The sequence below is a fragment of the Dryobates pubescens genome, chromosome 34, assembly GCF_014839835.1.
Source record: "Dryobates pubescens isolate bDryPub1 chromosome 34, bDryPub1.pri, whole genome shotgun sequence".
NCBI classification, from domain to species: Eukaryota; Metazoa; Chordata; class Aves; order Piciformes; family Picidae; genus Dryobates; species Dryobates pubescens.
The window spans coordinates 3,373,067-3,394,009 of NC_071645.1; the positions used below are offsets into that span (position 1 = coordinate 3,373,067).

At 43.4% G+C, this 20,943-nt stretch overlaps 1 long non-coding RNA gene across 4 annotated transcripts in view; it reads right to left on the bottom strand.

Moving 5' to 3' along the window:
* Positions 1–5,642: 5,642 nt before the first annotated feature.
* Positions 5,643–20,943, bottom strand: part of LOC128898860 (uncharacterized) — a 50,482-nt gene continuing 35,181 nt past the window's right edge. For 3 of the 4 annotated variants that reach the window (XR_008463000.1, XR_008462998.1, XR_008462999.1), the window contains exons 5-8: positions 17,942–18,092; positions 16,870–17,084; positions 15,077–15,195; positions 5,643–5,783 (exon numbers count right to left, since the gene is read on the bottom strand). This is a non-coding gene — a long non-coding RNA (uncharacterized LOC128898860). Of the gene's footprint in view, positions 5,784–11,350; positions 11,372–15,076; positions 15,196–16,869; positions 17,085–17,941; positions 18,093–20,943 lie in introns of those variants that run through there. The other variant, XR_008463001.1, reaches the window with a different exon arrangement.

Genomic DNA, 20,943 nt, shown 5'->3' on the forward strand with positions numbered 1-20,943 from the left:
AGATGCTTAGGACTTCAAGGTGGCTGAGAATCCAAAGACCCTGATGGGTGCATAGTGGGATTTTCAGAAACACCTTCTTAGCTTCCCCTGAAATCTGTTTCCTTTGTACGGAAAACAGAAAGCACCTATGCAGGAGGGCAGGTGAGCAAGATGGGCTGTTAAATATCCCTCTGTTACATGTGCTGGGTGTTTTAGGGCTCCTGTGGCTTTATTTCCTGGTTTTTCTGGGGCTCGTATGGGGGAGGCAGGAGATGCTGCCCGTTGGGATTTTGGCTAGTTAGACAACTTGTGTGGGTCTGGCAAAGAGAAAGTGACTGCAGTGTAAGTGTTCGGGAAGTTGGGGAGGGTGGGGCTATCTAGAAATCTTTGACTCACTGGGGTAACTCCCTGAACGCAGGAATTAAATTATTACTCAAAGCAAGCTACATTTTATGAGCAGCAGCCTTAGAATGAAATTCTGCATGCCTACAGAGTTGGAAACAACTGGAACAAACGCAGGGAAATAAATATATAATAGCTAATTAAATTATTGGGTGCAATGCAGAGGTTCCTAGGTGATGGGAGAGATGGGATTACGCAGTGAAGTCAGCCCAGAAACCCATAGACACAAATTTTCTTATTTATACCAACATAATCCTGATTGACATCAGCCTAGATAGGGGAAGAATCAAACCCTGTGTGCTGAAGGATCTAATCTTTGGGAGAAGTAGACTGGATTAGAGAGACTGTATCTGCCAACCATCCTTTCACTCCTCTCGCAGATTCCCTCACCATCACAGCAGCCTGCAAGATTTTGCCACCGCACAGAGCAATCTACCTCCATTGTCCTTTTCATGTTCCCTTGTTTTTCCTTCCCCCCTCCCCACCCCCCAACCTGTTAGACCTTTTTTTTTCCTTTTAAAGTTTTGTTGCAAATGCATAATTTCTTTATGCCATGTAACCAAGTCTTTGGAGGATACTTATTTCGAGCAGTTAACACCTGACCCCAATTTTTGTGGGTAATTAGTGAGCTAGATAACCACACAAAAGTGGGTAATTATTTAGTACCCAAGGGTACCGTACAAGAGGGTAGAGGCTGGCAATGTTAACAAAAGCACATCTCTAATTATTGTATCCATACCAGTGATGTTTTAAGAATAGTATACTCCACCTAATGATCCATGATACATCACTAAACTATTTTGCTTCCCTTAGCATATATTCATGAACTAGCCAAGGGCGATGGGTGAGGGCAAAGCAAATTGAAGGCCCAGCCTTTGGAATACGCAAAGGTCCCAAGAGAAGCAATGGGAGAAGGCAGGAAGGCTGGAAGTGTTTGCTCTAGAACAGCAGCAGAGCCTAACAGCCATCACTAACAGCTAACAGGTTGGTTGAGACGACTTGAAAAGCCACCTAGGAAGAAGCTTGCAGAGCATGCCTCAGGGTCTACTTCTTGCTTAGGTAATGTGGTTGGGCTGATGGATCTTTGTGTACAACAATAACCCTAATCACGTTTTCGCTGAGTTCAGTCTTGCTTCTTGCAAATTGCTTTGAAAGCTTTGCAAATGAGGTGTTTTGTGCCTGTGGAAGGTCAGGGCTGACCTGCAAGAGAGTAGCATTGGGATGGGGGGAAAGTAAGTCATATTTGATGAATTTCAGTTATCTGCCACCTCCAGTATTTACATTGCAAACCCCACGGAAAATATTGCATCTTCAGTAGGTTGGGTTTTTTTTCCCCTCCACAGATTTAAGAAGAGATGGGAACTATTTTGAAATAGAAGCTAAATAAGAAAGATTCAATTAGGGGGAAAAAATAATGAATTAAAAAATGGTTTTGATCATCAGAACCCTGCAAAAATAAAAGAAAAAAAAAAAAAGAAAAGAGAGAAAAAAAGAGAAGTGTTATGCTGGAAAGAGAGTCATAGTCTTAAAGAGTGGTCACTATCCACTGACCACTCTTTGCAGCATCACACACACACACTCTTTAAGGGCATGTTCAAACCAAGACATTACGCTCAGCGGAAAAGCACTTTCCCTTTTTAATTGCTTTTATGAATCATCACTAACATCCGGACACTTCATTTTATTAGAGTCCAGTAACCTTGTTTTTTCAAAGACTCAGTGCCACAACCTAAGGGCCTCCAGGCTGGCATTAAAAAAATACCTCCCCCCCCCAAAAAAAAAAACCCACCAAAAATAAAATAGAGGCATTATTCTCTTTTGATCGTAGCCATGTATTTAACTCGCTGCTTTGGGATTGTTCGACTCAGGTACTCCAGCAGCAAACACAAATGCCAACATCACCTGGCACTGTAACCACCAGGAATCTGGAATTTAAACTGGGAAAGCTTGAGGGGTTTCCACACCTCATCTGTGCTTTTCTTTCGTTCTGGCTTTTTGTTTGTTTGGGGCTTTCGTTGGTGTTGTTTTTACCGAAATAAGTGCAAGTGAAAGGGGCCTGAAAACTGTTCTCATATTTAAAGAGGCCATGGCTTTGCTGCCCACTTAATCCTGAGCATGCCAATGTGAACACATTAAGAAGGGAAAAACACAAACACTGGAACTGGGGCTAAGTTCAGAGCAGCCCTGAGGTAGATACTTGTCCACTCTGAACTGCACCTGAAGACTGAAGCGTATTTCATGCACTACAGTAACTTGTAATGTTTGACTGCTACCGTGCTGAGGTGGGTATAAATACATTGGTATCCCCTTCACTAATCCTCTTAGGGACCTGGCTTGCAGGAGAAGTCCTTGCAGAAATGGAGTGAGAAGAAGTTTGCAGAGAGAAGCTGGAAAACAGAAAGGAAGAATGAATTTTAATCATGGAGACAGGTTCAGAGGAAGAAGAGACCTTGGAAGGTGCACAGTTATAGCAGAAAGCAGAGGGAAGACAAACTATTACTAATTATTCTGAGACCAACTGGAATCAGCAATTCAAAGAAGACATGTAAGGAGAAGGGATGCTCAGCCAGAGAGGATGATTTAGGGATCTATGCATTAACTATAAAAACTTAAGGCCTTTTTGAGACAACTCAGTAACTTCCCTCTAGGCAAACTATACAGACCTCATTTAGGAAACATCTTTAAAATGAGAGTTCTATCTCAGCTCCATGGACTGCATATATGATAATATAGGAGAATAGTTTGCAAACAAATCAAATGTTTTCAGTGCTCTGCCAAGTGAGGAATCTGACAAACAGAAGCTTCTTATTTGAACCTCACTGTTTGGTACCCCATTGTCCAATTCCACACCAAGTCAGTGATGAAAGAATTACTTCCTACCTTGCTTCCCCATAACATAGAATCATCATGACAATGCTTACCTTATCCTTGGAGTGTTTGGAGGTCCTTGGAAGAAAACTGCTATGTCCAGATTACTTTTGGTATCCTCATTTCATACCCTGCTAGTCAACACAGAGGATGGAATGTGGTTGAAGACCATGTAAATTCCCTTTCACCACCAAATCCTTTTAAGCTGACTCACCCACCAGCTTTCACCTCCAAATCCAACAAGGCATGTGTTAGGAAATTACCTCACCCAACCACTATCCTGAAATATCTTTGAGTACCAACTAGACCAATCCCAAGGATAATGGAGAATAATGAAAATACTAAGGTGAGCAAGCCATAAAACAATTCCAAAGTGAGTAAAGCAACCAAAAGTAAACCAGTGCTGCTCACCTCCTAGTGACCAGAGTCTGATGCAAGGCTATGGAGTACTGCACCATTTGATGCTCTGATGGAAAACCAAGTTTAGGGAAATGAGAAGAGTTCAACAAAAGTTCAGTTAATATAACAGAGGGATTTGAAAAGAAAGGTTACAGAGATGAATTTGTCTGCTATCAAAGAGTATGAGAAGTGGGAATGCAGTACCTAGAGTTATGTGTGTTTTGTCTGTGGGGAGTTAACAATCTGCCCTTCTCCGTGAGCTCTCCTCTACATACCAGACTTAACTCTGAAACTCCAGGTGAGACTCAAATTTATGTAGATGAAGTCACACACACAAAAATGTATTACATCTCCTCTGGCATGATTTGCCATTTCCATAATCACACAAAGCACCTGAAAGCCTTCATATTTCACATGGTTTCAGGTCCACCAAAATTTTCAACTAAGACTCCATTCACTTGAAACACAAGGAAAGCTCCAAAAACCTCACTGAAACCTCAGATAAATCTAACCTGTTTTGTGCTGGTGCCATCATTTTTAAGCTCAGCTTAAGGTTTCATACAGAAAAATCTGTCAAATCATGAAATATTCCACTTCCTAAGTGAGGGAACTCTATTAATATGTTAACCTACAAGGTCGCTACAAAGGCTTTCTCTCTGGTCAAATTTTAATGCTTTTAAGGAATTTACTTGAAGTTTCAATAGTATCTTTGCATGAGGAAAAAAAAAAAAGAGATGATGTTCTTCATTCAGCTTTTTCCTTCCTTTTTGGTTTTTTCCTCAAAAAGCCAGGAAAAAAAAGTTACATATTTGAGATATTCAACTAGAATTTGAATCGCTGAACCTGAAGTCAGCTTCAGAAGCATGCATAAAGTTTAAGGACATTTTGGGAATCTGACCTGGCAGGAAAAGCAGAATCACAGAATCATCAAGGTTGGAAGAGATCTCAAAGATCATCAACCTGTCACCATAGACCTCATGACTAAACCATGGCACCAAGTGCCACATCCAATCCCCTCTTGAACACCTCCAGGGATGGGGACTCCACCACCTCCCTGGGCAGCACATTCCAATGGCTAACAACTCCCTCAGTGAAGAACTTTTTCCTCACCTTGAATCTAAACTTCCCCTGGTGCAGCTTGAGACTGTGTCCTCTCATTCTGGGGTTGGTTGCCTGGGAGAAGAGACCAACCCCCTCCTGGCTACAGCCTCCCTTCAGGTAGTTATAGACAGCAATAAGGTCTTCCCTGAGCCTCCTCTTCTCCAGGCTAAACAACCTGTACTTCAGCTATGGAGTTCCCTGCAGTTGACACAATTGAAAAAGAGAAACAACTTGAGGGCATATTTCCCTCAAAAAAACCCACCAACCAACCAACCAACCAACCAACCAACCAACCAACACACCACCACCACCAAACAAACAAAAAAACCTGCTTAAGAATTATACCACAAGGTAGGGCACCAAAATATTTTCTCCAGCTGGTTGGTGGGCCCAAGCCACCGATTCCTGTACAGGGACAGGCAGAAGCTGGCACAGAACCAGGCAGAGGAATCCCAAATCAGTGGTGATGATAGCGGTGAGAATTCAAAAGACCTCTTCCTTTTCCCAGTCCTGCTGCTCGACATGCTAAGTGGCTTGGGCAAGTCCCTCCATCTCTTTTTTTTTCCTCTTCTGCCTGCCTTATCTATTTAGACTTCAAGCTCCTGGGGACAGGGAGTCTCTTCTCACAAGGTATCTATGGGATGCCAAGCCATTTAGGTATTGCTGTCAAAGAAATAACAGGCTTGGGCACATAAACACAGGGGCAAGCTGAATGCAAGTCCAGTTGCCCTTATCTCTTGTGAAACCAGATGCAGAGGTCTTACTACACAGGAATTTCTTTTCAGTGGAGAGTGTATTAAAAATTAGAAAGCCACATATCAAGAGGCATGTGACAGACAGAATGAGCGTCAGAAGGCAAGGATGGCACGGCAGCCTCTGAGGACTTACGTTTGGCCCATCAAACACTGCTCAGTCTCAGTATGCCAGAAATAGCAGCGGGACGCAAGCACAGCAGCCAGTCTCCACACTCCTGGTGCCAGGCCACACTTCCACATCACTTAATGTTGCACTGCAGGCTCCAATACACCTTAAAACTTCAATTTAGTTGGGTTTATGATGTGAAAAAAAGAAGCCAGTGCAACGTTTTTGCAAGATACAACATGGAGAAAGCTGAATATCAAATCACTTGTGATCAGGGGGGAAAAAAAAACCATTTAATTAGGATTTTAAAACGTAATAGTAAACTTTTGTAAGCTGATTGTGCTTCTATAAAAGTAATATTAGATGACAAACATTGTCAGTTTTAACTTTGTGTAGGTGTATGTCAGCATGGAGGTAGTCCCTGTGAAATGTTTCTTCATAGACATCTGTTCACCTGCCATTAGAATAGAGTAGAGTAGAGTAGAGTAGAGTAGAATAGAATAGAATAGAATAGAATTAATCAGGTTAGAAGAGACCTTCAAGATCATCACAGCCAACCCCCATCACCCAACACCATCTAATCAACTAAACCATGGCACCAAGCACCCCATCAAGTCTCCTCCTAAACACCCTCAATGTAAACATCCTGTTCTCTGGATGCAGAGCCCCATGGTTCTGACCCTGGTGCACAGAGAAAGCCCTCCCAAAGCAGCCTGTACCTGGGATGATTCAGCAGCAGCACTGCATTCTTACCATTTGACCCACCCAAACAGGTGGCCTCATGCTTGGGAGCGGAACGATCTGTCCTCATGGAACCAACTGCAGCAGCAGGTCCCAAGTCATAATTTGTTTACTTCCCTGCTTAATTGCTATTTTTAATTACTTGCATGGTAACAACAAAAAGTCAATCTAGCAAAGGAAATCCATTCTTTGAACAACTTCTGGCTTTTTTCTTTGACACAAACTATTGCCATGTAAGCCTTTCTTGATTAATGGGGGGCCCTCATGGGAAAGCCACTGCCTGCCTACTGATTTCATTTCCTAAGGCTTCTCTTCTTCAACTGACAACACACAGTCCCTAAAAAGTAAGGGCAAAAGATCCCTCATTTTATTGTTACAAGATGACAGTGTTTTTTCCCTTGCTATTTTCTTTCAGGAAGATGTATTAGCATTACATTTGCTCCTCCATGCAATGGGATTTCTTAAATAAAAAACTTATGTTATATATGCATACTTGGACTGCATTGTGTACTGCATTAGCCTATTCACTATCCACATCTGCCTCAGACTTGGACAGCCACCTAGAAAACCTGCCAAGACCTTTCTGGCAGCCTTTCCCCAACAGTTCCAGGAAAACATGGAATATTCAAAGAATTTTAGGGCCTCCCAGCTTCGTTTGTCACCACTCTCCTTGCCCACTTAAAACTAAATCGCAGACAAATTGCTCTAATGCCCTATTAAAGACTTTAAAATGGCCTCTCCACAGTAGGGTATCTGAGGACAAATCTACATTAATTTCTAATGCAAAGCCTGTGTTGAGATGTAATGCAATGTGGCACGAGGCAGACCGAGAACTTCGCAGCAAGTAAGGGAGGCGCTTTGCAGACGTTGAACTTCCCAAGTGGATTCTGCCCAGTTCGGAGTTTTTAAAGCTCCCTCAGTGTGGTGGGTTGAAATTCTACCCCCAACATTAAAACCTAAACCTGCCACACTCAGATACCCAGGCCAAAAGAAAAAAGAGAGAGATTCATGTTGTCCTCATTGTTACTCTGGCAAATTACTGTTGCAGTCTTAGGACTGCGTCAGGCAAGAGGCAAACAAAAATGTGAAGAGTTACATCAGAATCCAGCACCTCCCTAGGTCTCAAGGCTCTACTTGAGCAATTGCTGTTAAAGATATGCTGGAGTCCTGTTGCCTAGTGCTTGCCTGCAAGCTAACTCAATGATTCTATAAGTGAGGCTCAGATTTGTGGAAATGGCAGCTTGGAAGCCTTTTCTTTGCAATCTAGCTCCTTTTAAAGCCCTGGCAGGACAAAGAGAAAAATCCTGCTGTCATCTGTCTGAACTAAATTATTACTAGGCAAGAGAAAAACTGCCCCATCTCACTTGCACAGCTTCCCCACCCCCACCCCCCCAGATTTAAAATGCAGGAGAAGCATGCTTTAAATAATTTGAAGAGGCTTTTTTATTACACAGAAAAAAAGCCTCCCTGTGATTTCAGATGTCAAGTAGTCTTTCTTAATTCTGAGCACTAATTTATGGATTAAATATTTAGTCCTTCACTGCAGCATGACTGAGAGTTCCTTGGTACTGAGAGCTGACAGAACTGCACCACTGAGCACCCCACGTCATAGAATCATAGAATCAGTCAGGGTTGGAAGGGACCACAAGGATCATCTAGTTTCAACCCCATGCATGGCAGGGACACCTCACACTAGATCAGGCTGGCCAGAGCCTCATCCAGCCTGGTCTTAAACACCTCCAAGGATGGGGCCTCAATCAGTCCAGGGCTTCACCACTCTCACGGTAAAGAACTTCCTCCTCACATCCAGTCTGAATCTCCCCACCTCCAGCTTCATTCCATTCCCCCTAGTCCTATCACTACCTGATATCCTAAGAAGTCCCTCTCCAGCCTTCTTGTAGGCCCCCTTCAGATACTGGAAGGCCACAATAAGGTCACCTTGGAGCCTTCTTTTTTCCAGACTGGACAGGTGCTCCAGCCCTCTGATCATCCTCATGGATGGACCATTTCTGGGGACCCCTCCTAACCTCTTGACACAGTTTTGGGGTAGGACCAACTCACTGCACACAGACTGTCTGTTAGGCTTGGACTTTGCATCCTATTAGTCTGAAAAGTTACCACACACTTCCCTTTGCTCCAGGTAACCTTTTCTGGCTCTTCAACTCATTAGTCACCTCTGGTGTGCAATTGTGCTACTTCACAGGCATGTGACAAACATGTATGCAAACCAAGGCAGAATGTCTTATGAGATCCCCACCTCTTCTAAACCACACAGCAGGGAGCTGGTGTCCACACCTCCTGAGAGGCTGCATGCATTATGTGATGAGATGGTGGATGTGTATTTTGCAATTAAAAATTGCCCCTCTACTGGAATTTAAAAAACCAACCCAGAGCATCACAGAGCCCCTTGCACTCACAATTCTGCTAGTGGGGTATGGATATCCTCCTCTTTTAGTGATGGAGGAGGAGACTACAGTTCTTCACTTCTGATGCAAAGCCCTGAGTAGTCACTTTGTCAAATGCAGCAACCAGCACAGAGTTCTTGGAATGTATGACAGCAGCATGGTTCTAGATTGCTGACCAGTAGTTTCTACCCTAGATGATCTCATGGTTCAGCATCTAGATCGTTACTAACGCAGCAAGTAGTGGACTCTGATTTGTTTTTCCCATTAAGACTTGAGTGTTTACCTCCTCATGCAGTAAATGAAGGGAAACACTTGACTGAAATATCTTAGGGCTCTTACAAGTTCTCCTTTCACATTTCAAAAGCTATTGGAAGGGCAATTTTCAAATTGAACTCAAACCACAAGATCTGTAGCAGAGAGCAATCCTGTTTTGCTTTCTTCCCTTCCCTTCCCATTTCCTTCCTTTTTTTCCTCCCTGCTCTTCCTCATTCTTTTTAAAAATTCTGTCTTCCAAATCTAACAGCCTCACTTATGAAAGGAGCTGGAAAGCCAAGGGGAAACAGTGGCCTCTGACAGACTGCAGCCACCACTGCTGCAAACCACTCCCTGCTGCCTCAACTCCTATTGCTTGAGAGGCCACTTCAAACTGAAGAAAAGCAAACTTTCAAAGAAAGCCCCAGCAGTGGCATTAAGCTGGGAATGGGTTTGACCTGCTATTTACAGCAATTCCTTAAATCTCACTTAAGCTAAGGAATACAAAGGGTCTGCCTACACTCCTCAGGGGACTGACTGTAGTCTCCCCAAACCTAGCATCAGCCTGAGCTGCTGCAGCCACAACCAAGAGCTGTTTTTCCCACTTCTTGTTCCCCCCCCCCCAGCCCCAGTCTTGAACTGCTGTATTTCGTCCTAAACTTTGAAACCTCCTAAACCAGTTCTGCTGTGTCCAGCTCTGGGCCCCTCAGTTTAGGAAAGATGTTGAGTTACTGGAATGTGTCCACAGAAGGGCAACAAAGCTGGGGAGGGGTCTGGAGCACAGCCCTGTGAGGAGAGGCTGAGGGAGCTGGGGTTGCTTAGCCTGCAGAAAAGGAGGCTCAGGGGAGACCTTCTTGCTCTCTGCAACTACCTGAAGGGAGGTTGTAGCCAGGTAGGGGTTGGTCTCTTCTCCCAGGCAAGCAGCACCAGAACAAGAGGACACAGTCTCAAGCTGTGCCAGGGGAAGTTTAGGCTGGATGTTAGGAAGAAGTTCTTCATAGAAAGAGATTTGCCATTGGAATGTGCTGCCCAGGGAGGTGGTGGAGTCACCATCCCTGGAGGTGTTTAGGAAGAGACTGGATGGGGTGCTTGGTGCCATGGTTTAGTTGATTAGATGGTGTTGGGTGATAGGCTGGATTTGATGATCTCAGAGGTCCCTTCCAGCCTGGTTAATTCCATTCCATTCCATTCCATTCCATTCCATTCCATTCCATTCCATTCCATTCCATTCCATTCCATTCCATTCCATTCCTTTGGAATGAATGGCAATGGATTATAAGCCACTCTTCATCTGTGTGCCCTGCCCATGCCAGGCTGCTGATATTTTTTAATTTTTAATGCATTTGTCCAAAATTTCAAAAGATATTTTTACACTAGAGGTGCTTTGGGTCTCACCAGGTGGCTGTCAAGTGGGTATTTGGAGGTGGAGAGACCACAGTGACCAAGGCTTCCAGTTTCTCTCCCAGACTGGATATTAGGAAGAAATTCTTTCCACTGAGTATGGTGAGACACTGGAATAGGTTGCCCAGGAGGGGTGTGGATGCCCCTTCCCTGGAGGTGTTGACAGGGCCTTGAGCACCCTGGGCTAGTGGGAGGTGTCCCTGCTCATGGCAGAGGGGTTGGAACTGGATGATCTTTAAGGTCCCTTCCAACCCAAACCACTCTATGATTCTATTACCGTGTAGCACAACTCCTGTGCTGCAGGTCTTACTGTCTCTGGTCTCAACAATACAGCCAGTGCTCACACATCTGTATTATGCAGAGGTTTACCCACTCCAGATTAGTAATAGGATCAAACATCAAAATGTTCACAGAGGCTTCCATTCATGGTTTGAGCTTTATAGCTGTACTGGATCTAGGAGCAACAACTTTCCAGTTGCCTATCAAGAATTCAGGAAGGAGTAAATAGACAGACAAATGAAAAGAAAACAACAAACCACCCTGTAGTTACCAAACATTTGCCTGATTGGTTATGGGGTGGGGTGTTTTGGTCATTGACAGTTGCTTGTGTAAAATATGGCCCATTCACAAAAATCCTCTCACACTACAAGTGTTCGACATGACAGGTACACGTCGCTGTTCATTAGAAATGACTTGATCCTGACATTTCCTTAACACATTATGAAAGCCATAATGAAACCCTCCGAGCTGTGTGTCACACCTGTAACAAAGAGAAGCTTAGAGGAATCACAGTCTTGTCATCAGACCTTGGCAAAGAGTGGAAGGAAAAATGGCAGCAAGGTGACTCACGCTTGGAGCGGACTTATCCTCAGTGACCCGAGAGGAGCAAGGGAGAACCCTGCGCCACAATGTTTGCTCCTCTCTTGCATGAGGCAGCGGTTTGGCTGCCTGAATGCAGGAACCTACAAGAATGTAGATGGAAAAAGGAAGTCAAAGGCTTTATGTTTGCTGTGTTTCATAGATTCATAGAGTGGTTTGGGTTGGAAGGGATCTTGAGGGTCATTTAGGTCCAGCTCATCCAACATGACCCAGAACACCTCCAGGGAGGGGACATCCATGACCTCCCTGGGCAACCTGTTCCAGTGTGTCACCACCGTCACTGTCAAGAATTTCTCCCTCATCTCCAGTCTAAATCTGCCCTCCTCAAGCTTCAGTCCATTCCTACTCATCCTACCACTACAAGCCTTTATAGAGTCCCTTCCCAGCTCTCTTGTAGACCCCTTCAGTTATTGGAAGGCTGTTCTAAGATATGCCTGGAGCCTTCTCGTCTCTAGGCTGAACAGCCCCAACTCTCTTGGCCTGTTCCCATATAGGTAAGTGACTTCATCCATAACAGTAGTAGCAGCTCCCTCCTGCTTTTAAGAAATGTTTTTAGCCAGTGGCATTTCATTTGCAGTACACCTCAGACAACCATGGATCACCTAAGGAGAGGAAGCTGTTGTCTATGAATTTGAGAAGGAAGCAGGGAGAGGTGGTGGTAAGGAAGTGCCACTGCATGTAAAACAGAATGCAGAATTTCAATCTCTTTCCATATGTGCCCCAGAAACCTGATTCATGAACTTATTTAGCCAAGAAACAGGGCCATGACATTGTACAAAGAGGCCAATTTCACCCTATTGCATGTAAAAAAAGTTATTTGCTCAGGGAGAATACATTTCATATGGTGACTATAGAAATCTAAATCTATGCAACTGGGACTGTCTGGAGCATTAGTGAAGTCAGGACAGGTAGAAGTTTTGCCTTGTTTAAGAAAGAAAGAAACACAAAGGAAGGGGTTTGGGATTTTGTTTGTGGCTTTTTTTGTTGTTTTGTCTTGGCTTGGTTTAGTTTGGGTTGGGTTTTTTGTTTGTTTGTTTGTTTGGGTTTTGGTGGTTTTGGTTGGTTTTGTTTGTTTGTTTTCCCCAGCTAAAGTATTTTGGATCTTCCTCTGCTGTGGGAAATTTCCAAACATCAGATTTCCTTTCTGTTCCAGCTGAGACTGGAAGTACTCAAAGGTCTCTTCCAGTCTGGTCTGGTCTGGTCTGGTCTATTCTATTCTATTCTATTCTATTCTATTCTATTCTATTCTATTCTATTCTATTCTATTCTATTCTATTCTATTCCATTCTATTCCATTCCATTCCATTCCATTCCATTCCATTCCATTCCATTCCATTCCATTCCATTCCATTCCACTCCACTCCATTCCACTCCACTCCATTCCACTCCACTCCACTCCATTCCACTCCACTCCACTCTATTCTATTTATGGCAGTGTTAAATCCTGGTAGCCCAACACCACACATATGTGAGTTTGTCTCTGACTGAGCTAGGAATGGATGTAGAACTTGGCTCAAAAACTCATGCTGGAAATGCCAAGCTTCACTTTGTTTCATATCTTAGCCACTAAGCTATGGACAGGGAAAAGCCAGAATGAGAAGAAAAAAGTTCACAGAATGTTAGGGGCTGGAAGGGACCTCAAAAGCTCATCCAGTCCAACCCCCTGCCAGAGCAGGGTCACCTAGAGCAGGTCACACAGGAACTCATCCAGGTGGGTTTTGAATATCTCCAGAGAGGGAGACTCCACAATCCCCCTGGGCTGCGTGCTCCAGTTAGTCAATAAGACTGCTCTGCTCTGACCTACCACAGACTGTTCATTTCTGACAGAAGAGCTCCAAATATTAAGCTGCTCTGTACAGCTAATTCTTTTCCAGCTGCACCTTGCATTGCAATTGATATCTGCATCGCATTGAAAGGAGATCTGTTTCCCTTGTATTTTATACCTTTTGGCTCTCACATGCACTAAAAGAATTTCTCCAGTAATTTACAACTCCACAAGGGGAGAGCAGCAGCATTTCTGAGGTCTGACCTTTGAATCTCTGTAATGAAATTGTCCTTTTTCTTTTTTTATTTAACTGTCTGAGCAGTTTTCAAGCAGAAGCCTGTTAGAGTTCATATTAATTTGCACAGCAGCATCCTGTCATCATCATAATTCAGCTCACAAGGTTGCTGTGCTTGGAATTCCAGTTATGACATGAATCCTATACATTTTATAGAGATTTATAAATGGCACCAATAGAACACTTAAGGCCTTATTCATTAAACAAAGGCTGATTCTGGCATTCCATTCTATTTCATATTCCTAGTTCTTACAAAACTTTTATGTACAAATTTGACTCTACTTAATGCATTTAATTTAGCAGCAGAAGTGTTGCAAGCAGAGTTTCAGCTGGGTGTGGAAAAAGAGTAAAGAAATTGTTTTCTCTTAATAAAAAAAACCCCAACAAAACTAAACAAAACCAAACAAACAAATCTCATCTCTCTAACAGTGAAAGTTTCTGAGTTTCAGCTGCCTTTCCATATGAATAGGTGCCAGGAAGCCACCCTTGCCTCAGCTTTCTTAGAGGCCTTGAGCACAAGCCCTGTGAGGAGAGGCTGAGGGAGCTGGGGTTGCTTAGTCTGCAGAAGAGGAGGTTCAGGGAAGACCTTATTGCTCTCTACAACTCCCTGAAGGGAGGTTGTAGCCAGCTGGGAGCTGGTCTCTTCTCCCAGGCAACCAGCAGCAGAACGAGAGGACACAGTCTCAAGCTGTGCCAGGGGAGGTTTAGGCTGGAGGTGAGGAGAAAGTTCTTCCCAGAGAGAGCTGTCAGCCATTGGAATGTGCTGCCCAGGGAGGTGGTGGAGTCCCCATCCCTGGAAGTGTTCAAGAGGGGATTGGACTTGAAGCCATGGTTTAGTAGTCATGAGGTCTTGGGTGAACAGGTTGTACTTGATCTTTGAGGCCTTTTCCAACCTTATTGATTCTATGATTCTATGACTGTCACAGGCTGGCCCTCTCCAAGTAGAACTGTGAGCACAACACAATGGTCAGAAGACACTTATGGGGTCAGAATCCATCAGGTGTAATTTTGTGGACAAGCAGAGTTCCCTCTTCAGGGCTGTTAGTGGACCTTCTTTCTCAAGTATCATAGCCATGTGAAAACACAGAAGCAAAAGAGCATTTGCAATGGTATTTTCATGCTGCCCAGCAAACTAGGGGGAAAAAAAAAGCTCTGAATGCAACACTTCAGTAATTATTCTTGACAGATAATTTCAGTGGTATACTACAAGCGGCTTCAAGGTTTCCCTTAGTGTGCAGTTTACAACTGTGGCACCAGCAAACTAATCATGGTGCAGGACCACAACATGAATTTTTCCATATCATTTCCCTAATGACCTAGAGCTTGCAGATGGACTGCTTCTGTTTTGTGTGCTTCAAGTGAGCACTGAGTTGAAAGTGAAAAAGATTAAGACAAAATAAGACCTGCCCCTTATCTTTCAGGAATTCATCTATATTACAAATAGTGGCTAGCAGTTTGCCTACACAGCAAAATACAGGAGCATTGTTCAGTACATTCTGGCTTAATCTAGGCAGAGCACATAAAAATAGCAGTGAAGTCATGATGGTATGGGTTTTGGCATGCTTTAGCAACTAGACTACAAAGTCTTCAGGGACACACTGGTTACCAGCCAGTGGGAAGCTGTTGGAACTGTTCTCATTACTTCATTGGGTGCAGTTAATCCAGGTAAACTGGCATATGCTACCAACTGCTCTCCTTTTCATAGCTCAGCACATGTTAGCATTTTACCTTTTCTTTGTCCTTCCAACCTTCTTCCTGACTGCTGGATGCGTGGCTGTGACTTCTGTCATTTCTGGAAAGCTTGCTGGAGCAGAATAATCTCAGAAGTTACTGCTCCTCTATCAGATCTGATCGGGATTAGAAAACAGTCTCAGAAATGGTTGGGAAGAAAGCAGGCACAGGCACACACAAATGTACACAAGGCAAAGGAGCACACTAGCTGTCTCTTCACTGGAAACCATTCCAAGACCTCATCATTCCTTGAATGCTTGCAGTTTGCTTCATTACATCTATAAGCATCAGTGCCTATTTTTGGTCTTTATCCTTAACAAGTCCCAGTAAATCTGAAATCCATTTCCCTCCCTGTTCTCGTACGTTAGGCCACTCTCCACCAAGCCATCACCGTGCCAAGAAAAGCACAATCCCATCTGCACCCATTGTCCATGAGGGAGAACAAGGATGTGTGCTTAAGGCAAGTGAACCAGCTCATTTTCAGTAATTCTCTGGCCATGGTATTTCTAGTGCTTCGCTTCATCTTCCAGACTCAAAGGGAACAAAAATAAGATCAGAGTTTACATTTCATTATCGTAGGACAAACAGTTTTCTGGGAGGTGGATTGTTTCTCCTCTCCTTTTACATTCCAGTGGAAATGTGCTCTGCAAAACAGTTGCTATCTCTCTGACTGTTCGCAGGGCTTCACTGAATAAAAACTGGGAATGAAGCAGTCATGGAAAACAAGGAAAAATAGGACACTTTTGTCCATTCATTGCCTAAGCTGAGAGAAACAAAACTGGCAATTAGAGGAACTGTGCAGGGCAAGCCACTTTCCTTTCGCTTCCTCCTCTTTTAATCTACAGTTCACGAGCTGCTCCTTTACTCATTGCAAGGGGTCCATAACTGTAACATCACCATATTCTCCTGGAAATCTATTTAAATGGCATATGATAGAAGCCATATGATAGAAGCTTAATTACATAGAGGGCATATGGAAGGCATATGACATCAGGACATATGGAAGGCATATGATAGAAGGGCATCCGAGGACATATGATGGAAGTCTAATTAATTGACAATACATTCCTCTCATCACAGGGAGAGCTGGAATGCTGTTTTGTTCAGAAAGAAAATATGCACACTGAGTTACATTTCTTGTCAGCTTCAATGTGTCACTGACCATTCTCCTTTTAAACTATTATTCCTCGTTCTTTGGAGCAAGAGAGATTATTTTATGTGCACATCACACAATTAACACACTTAACATGAAGTTAAGTACTGTGCACAGGTCTGGAGCCCTCAATATAGGAAGGACATGGACCTGATGGTGAGGGTCCAGAGGAGGGCCATGCAAATGATCAGGGGGTTGGAGAACCACTGCTATGAGGATAGGCTGAGGGAGCTGGGGGTGTTCAGCCTGGAGAAGAGGAGGCTCCAGGGAGATTTAATAGCAGCCTTCCAGTACCTGAAGGGGGTACAGAAAGGATGGAGAGATACTGGTTACAAAGGCCTGTGGTGACAGAATGAGGGGCAATGGCTTCTAACTAGAGAAGAACAGATTTAGATTGGGTTGTTGGGAACAAGTTCTTTACTATGAGGGTGGTGGAACACTGGAACAGGTTGCCCAGGGAGGTGGTTGAGGCCCTTTCCCTAGAGATATTCAAAGTGAGGCTCAATAAGGCCCTGGGCAGCCTGATCAAGTTGGGGATGGAGGTTGGGCAGGATGACCTTTGGAGGTCCCTTCTGGCCTGGACCATTCTATGATTAAGTTTGACAGCCACAGGAATGTGTGTGCCAAGATAACTAACCTCTGTTTTGGAACCTTCTGAAGTTCATGAAGACTTCTGCAGGACAGACCAAAAAGGACAGAGACTGTTCTCCTTGGGGAGTTTTCACCACCCATTCATGAATCTATTCCCAGAGAAGCACCAAACAGGTAAAAAGAAATCAACTCTTAGGTATGCAACAGCTCTACATTGGATGTGAGTCTTGTGGATTTACAGCTGAAAATTTGCACTTCCATCTGCAAAGGAAAGAAAAAGAAAAGATTTATGGGGGGGTGGAAATAAGGCACTGCCTAAAATGTGCCTAAAAGAGTCCTCTTTTTTTTACCCCACTACCTGCATGTGTTTAATGCATGTGCCTTGATGAAACACAGAAGCAGTGCTGTGTTAGCCTGGATACTTGCCTTGTCCTAAGGAGCTGCAGAGCTATAAACCATGGTAGTGATATCTATAACCTCACTGAAAACAAGATGAAACAAAATCCCACTAATCCACTCTTTCAATAACTAATAACTGAGCACACTCAAGAAACCAGCAGCTTCTCTTTGCATTCAGTAAACAAGGATTTGAAGATATTAAAGTTTTAATGTGCTATTTTACCAGATAAAACCCATTATTTTTTTTCCCCTGGGTTATTCAGGTACCTTGAACTAGTGTTATCATTTTTCACACTTGTAGATTAGCCTAACAAAATGAACCCTCTGCCTACCCTTTACTTTTATTTGCTAACTTGGAAAGTCAGCAAACAGTCTCTCTTATTTCTGGGAACTCAAAAACTCTTGCCAGAATTCAACATATATATAGTAAAAAGATGTAAGCTAGCTCATGTTCTGGCTTCTGATTAAGCATCACAGCCACCACCTTCTTCCAGGCTGCCAGGGGACCTGAGCTCTGCTGACATGAAGGCCTTGACTCTTGTGTTCAAACTGTGCTAGATAAAAGCCAGAGTTTCAGAGAGGTTTTTAGGCCTCAAATACTTAAGCAAAATTAAATTGCAACTCTTATAAGCAGCTAGGTGTATTTGCTATATTCTCTGCAGTTTAGAGATGTAAGATACATTAGAAATGTGGTCTCTTGCCCAGAACTGCTGGCTCACCATGTGCCCATTCTCCACACAGCTCCTCCACAAAATTTGGGGTGGTTCCACAGCTCCTTAATCCAAAATGCTGCGAGGGAGAAGCAGACCACCTGCATTGGATGTGTCCAGAAGCATCAGTCTTTGAAACACCTAAGGTAACAGTACAAGCCTAGAAAAAAATAAATACAAACAAAACCCCCAAATAATTATGGTTTTAGCTGACTGTTTTAGTGATTACTAATGGATATTCCCTAAGAACAACTCTCCTGAGGACTTCTGTGTAGATTTAGGTACTTTCAAAAAAAACCCCTTACAGGCTTTATCTGGAAGCATCAGCACCAACCTCCTACGCTTCCTGAGAGACAATGAGCCTGCCAGGTCTCATACTGCTACAGGGCACAGCCTTGTTTAACTCCTAGTGCAGACCTAAACTGATCCAGTCCAAGACTAATGGAAAGGGAAGCCTGCTTCCCTACACCTCAATACCAGACAGAATACAGGATGCTTTTCATGTTACCTTTGAAGACTTCTGATTGCTGACCATGAAGACAATAACACAGCTATGTTGCCATGGTGCTTTTTAGGGATCTCAGAATCAACCAGGTTGGAAAAGACCTCAGAGATCATCAAGTCCAACCTACACTTTGTGCCGCTCAAATGCTGGTAAAGACAGACAAGCATTACTAGCCCACTGACTTGGCTAAGTACTCAGTAATATAGCACCAACAGGTAACAAATGCTCAGGGAATGAACATTTCTGAACTTTTGGAGAGGCAGAAGAAAACAAACAAACAAAAAAACCACAAACCAAAACATTTTCCAGCTCATCTTACCTGCTCTTTCCTGTTCCATGTGTCCAGAGCAAAGATTGCTGAGCAATTATGGTCGCTCCTCACGCCGTTCTGTGCAAGACCCAAGGAAAGCTAGGAGGTTGTACAGTTATCTCCCTTGGTGTAATTCTAAACTATACAACCTACTACCTCAACCTGGATGCATGCAGTCAAAAAACCATGCTGAAAAGCCACCCACCACTTCACAGCAGACACAATGTCAGGGGGGAGCCCAGTTAAAAACAGTCCTCAAAGTTCTCAGGGTGTTAATTTAGAAGTAATAAATGATTTGCTGGTGGGGAAAAAGAAAACACAACACCAAAGCCAAACGTAGCTCCCCCCCACTGTATACTTTGATAGATAAGACACCAGAAGTCATGGTTATTGTTGCTAGATGTAGGCAAGATCATGGTCACGTCTCACAGAAGAAGGAATTTTGTCCCTGGCCATAAAAAGTCCTTCTCCCCCTCCGCAGCAGACACATCTGCACTACAGCACAGAACACACACATACATATATTTTTTTTTTAAAGCACTTAAAGAAAGCTTAGGATGCAACTTGTCCTAGCATGTCTCTTCCTTTGTGAACACATGTAATGTTGACCTTGGAACACGCACCTTGGCTCCTGGATGTTTAAAGAATGTCTGCAGAAGCGGAATTAGGAGAAGAGCTGCAAAAGGGGAGAAAGCTTGAAGTAAATTTTCCTCCTGCACGTAGCTCTGACTTGTTAAGATTAATGAGTTGAGAAATGCAACACTGAAGCCTCTTCTCAGGAGTCCAAATAAGATGGTGTTCCCTTAACAAGGAACACGGTACATTTTAAACTTGTGTTAGTTCACAGTCAAAAACCCCAGGATGTTATCATTGTGAGTCATTCCCCTAACCCACCGAGGCACTACTTAAAACAGTATGCTGCCTATTTATGATGGCTTACAAACAGGGATTAGCATCTTAAAATATGCCAGTGCAGACAGTGGAACTAAACCAGTCCTGGGATCCTGCCTCTCAGGTGAATGCCTCCTCAGGCACAGCAGCTTCGTGCTGGAAGAGGATTACCAGGGAATCAAACCCTCAGAATGAATGCTGAGCTGTGCTGAATAGATGCCACCTTGGTTGGTTTGATTTTCTTAGGATAAAAGCATTGCTGACTATGAAAAATCCACCTTTACCTTCAAAGCCCTGATGAGAGAAAGAGAGGAGGGAGTTGAGAAACAGCACCACGCTGCAGACCTCACCTTGCAACAGCAGAGGCATATTTGAGAAAGGCCCCAATCTTTGTGCAAGGTTTAAGTGTAGATGATGTTGATAGCATCAGTGGAGCCTCTAATGACTCCATATTTGGTAAAGTCTACTGTGACCTGATAGGCTCTGTGGAAATGCAACACATTGTTTTAGTTACCAGCACAGTACAGTACCCTGACAGTAGAGTCACTGTTAACCATTTTATAAGTTAGAGCTGTGATCCAACCACAAATCTGGCTCTTTGGCCCTGTACTCTGACCAGGAGCTTTGTCTAAAAGCATCCTAAACAATCCCAATTCTTTACTGAAACATCATCATTTTTGTCCACTGGACATCTGTCCTCTGACATGAAATCCAGTGGTGGAAATAGGGTAGCTCTAAGGAAGCCAATGAACCTGTGTGCTCATTTAGGGTGATAGAAGTTCTCAAATCCCACCCAATTTCTATATGACACAGGAGACATAACTTCCTTTTAAATCCTTGAAAACATCCTATTCCATCTTCTGCAGTTATAAATGAGATCATTTCAGTCTCACATAGCTAGGCTACTCTTTTTTTCCCTTTTTTTTTCCCCCCTACAGTTTGGCCTGGCAAATATTTTCCTGTATCTCAATCTTGTAATGGATATTAGATGTCACATTTAAAACATTTAAAAGTGACTATCTATATCTGATAAGTTTAATTAAGGCCACTATGGTTAACATCACCACTGCCTTGAGACTAACCCAGGCACATCTTGCAGACCAAGCAGAGCTGAGCAAAATATTCTCCACGAGCTGGCTTTAAAATAGAAGGTGGAGAAAGAAATGTTTACCTGGTCTAGTGGAAGGTGTCCATGCCCATGGCAGGGGGGTGAAAGTTGGTGATGTTTAAGGTCCCTTCCAACCCAAACCATTCTATGATTCTATGATTTGCATCCTAAATTCATAGATACAGTACAATGGAAAA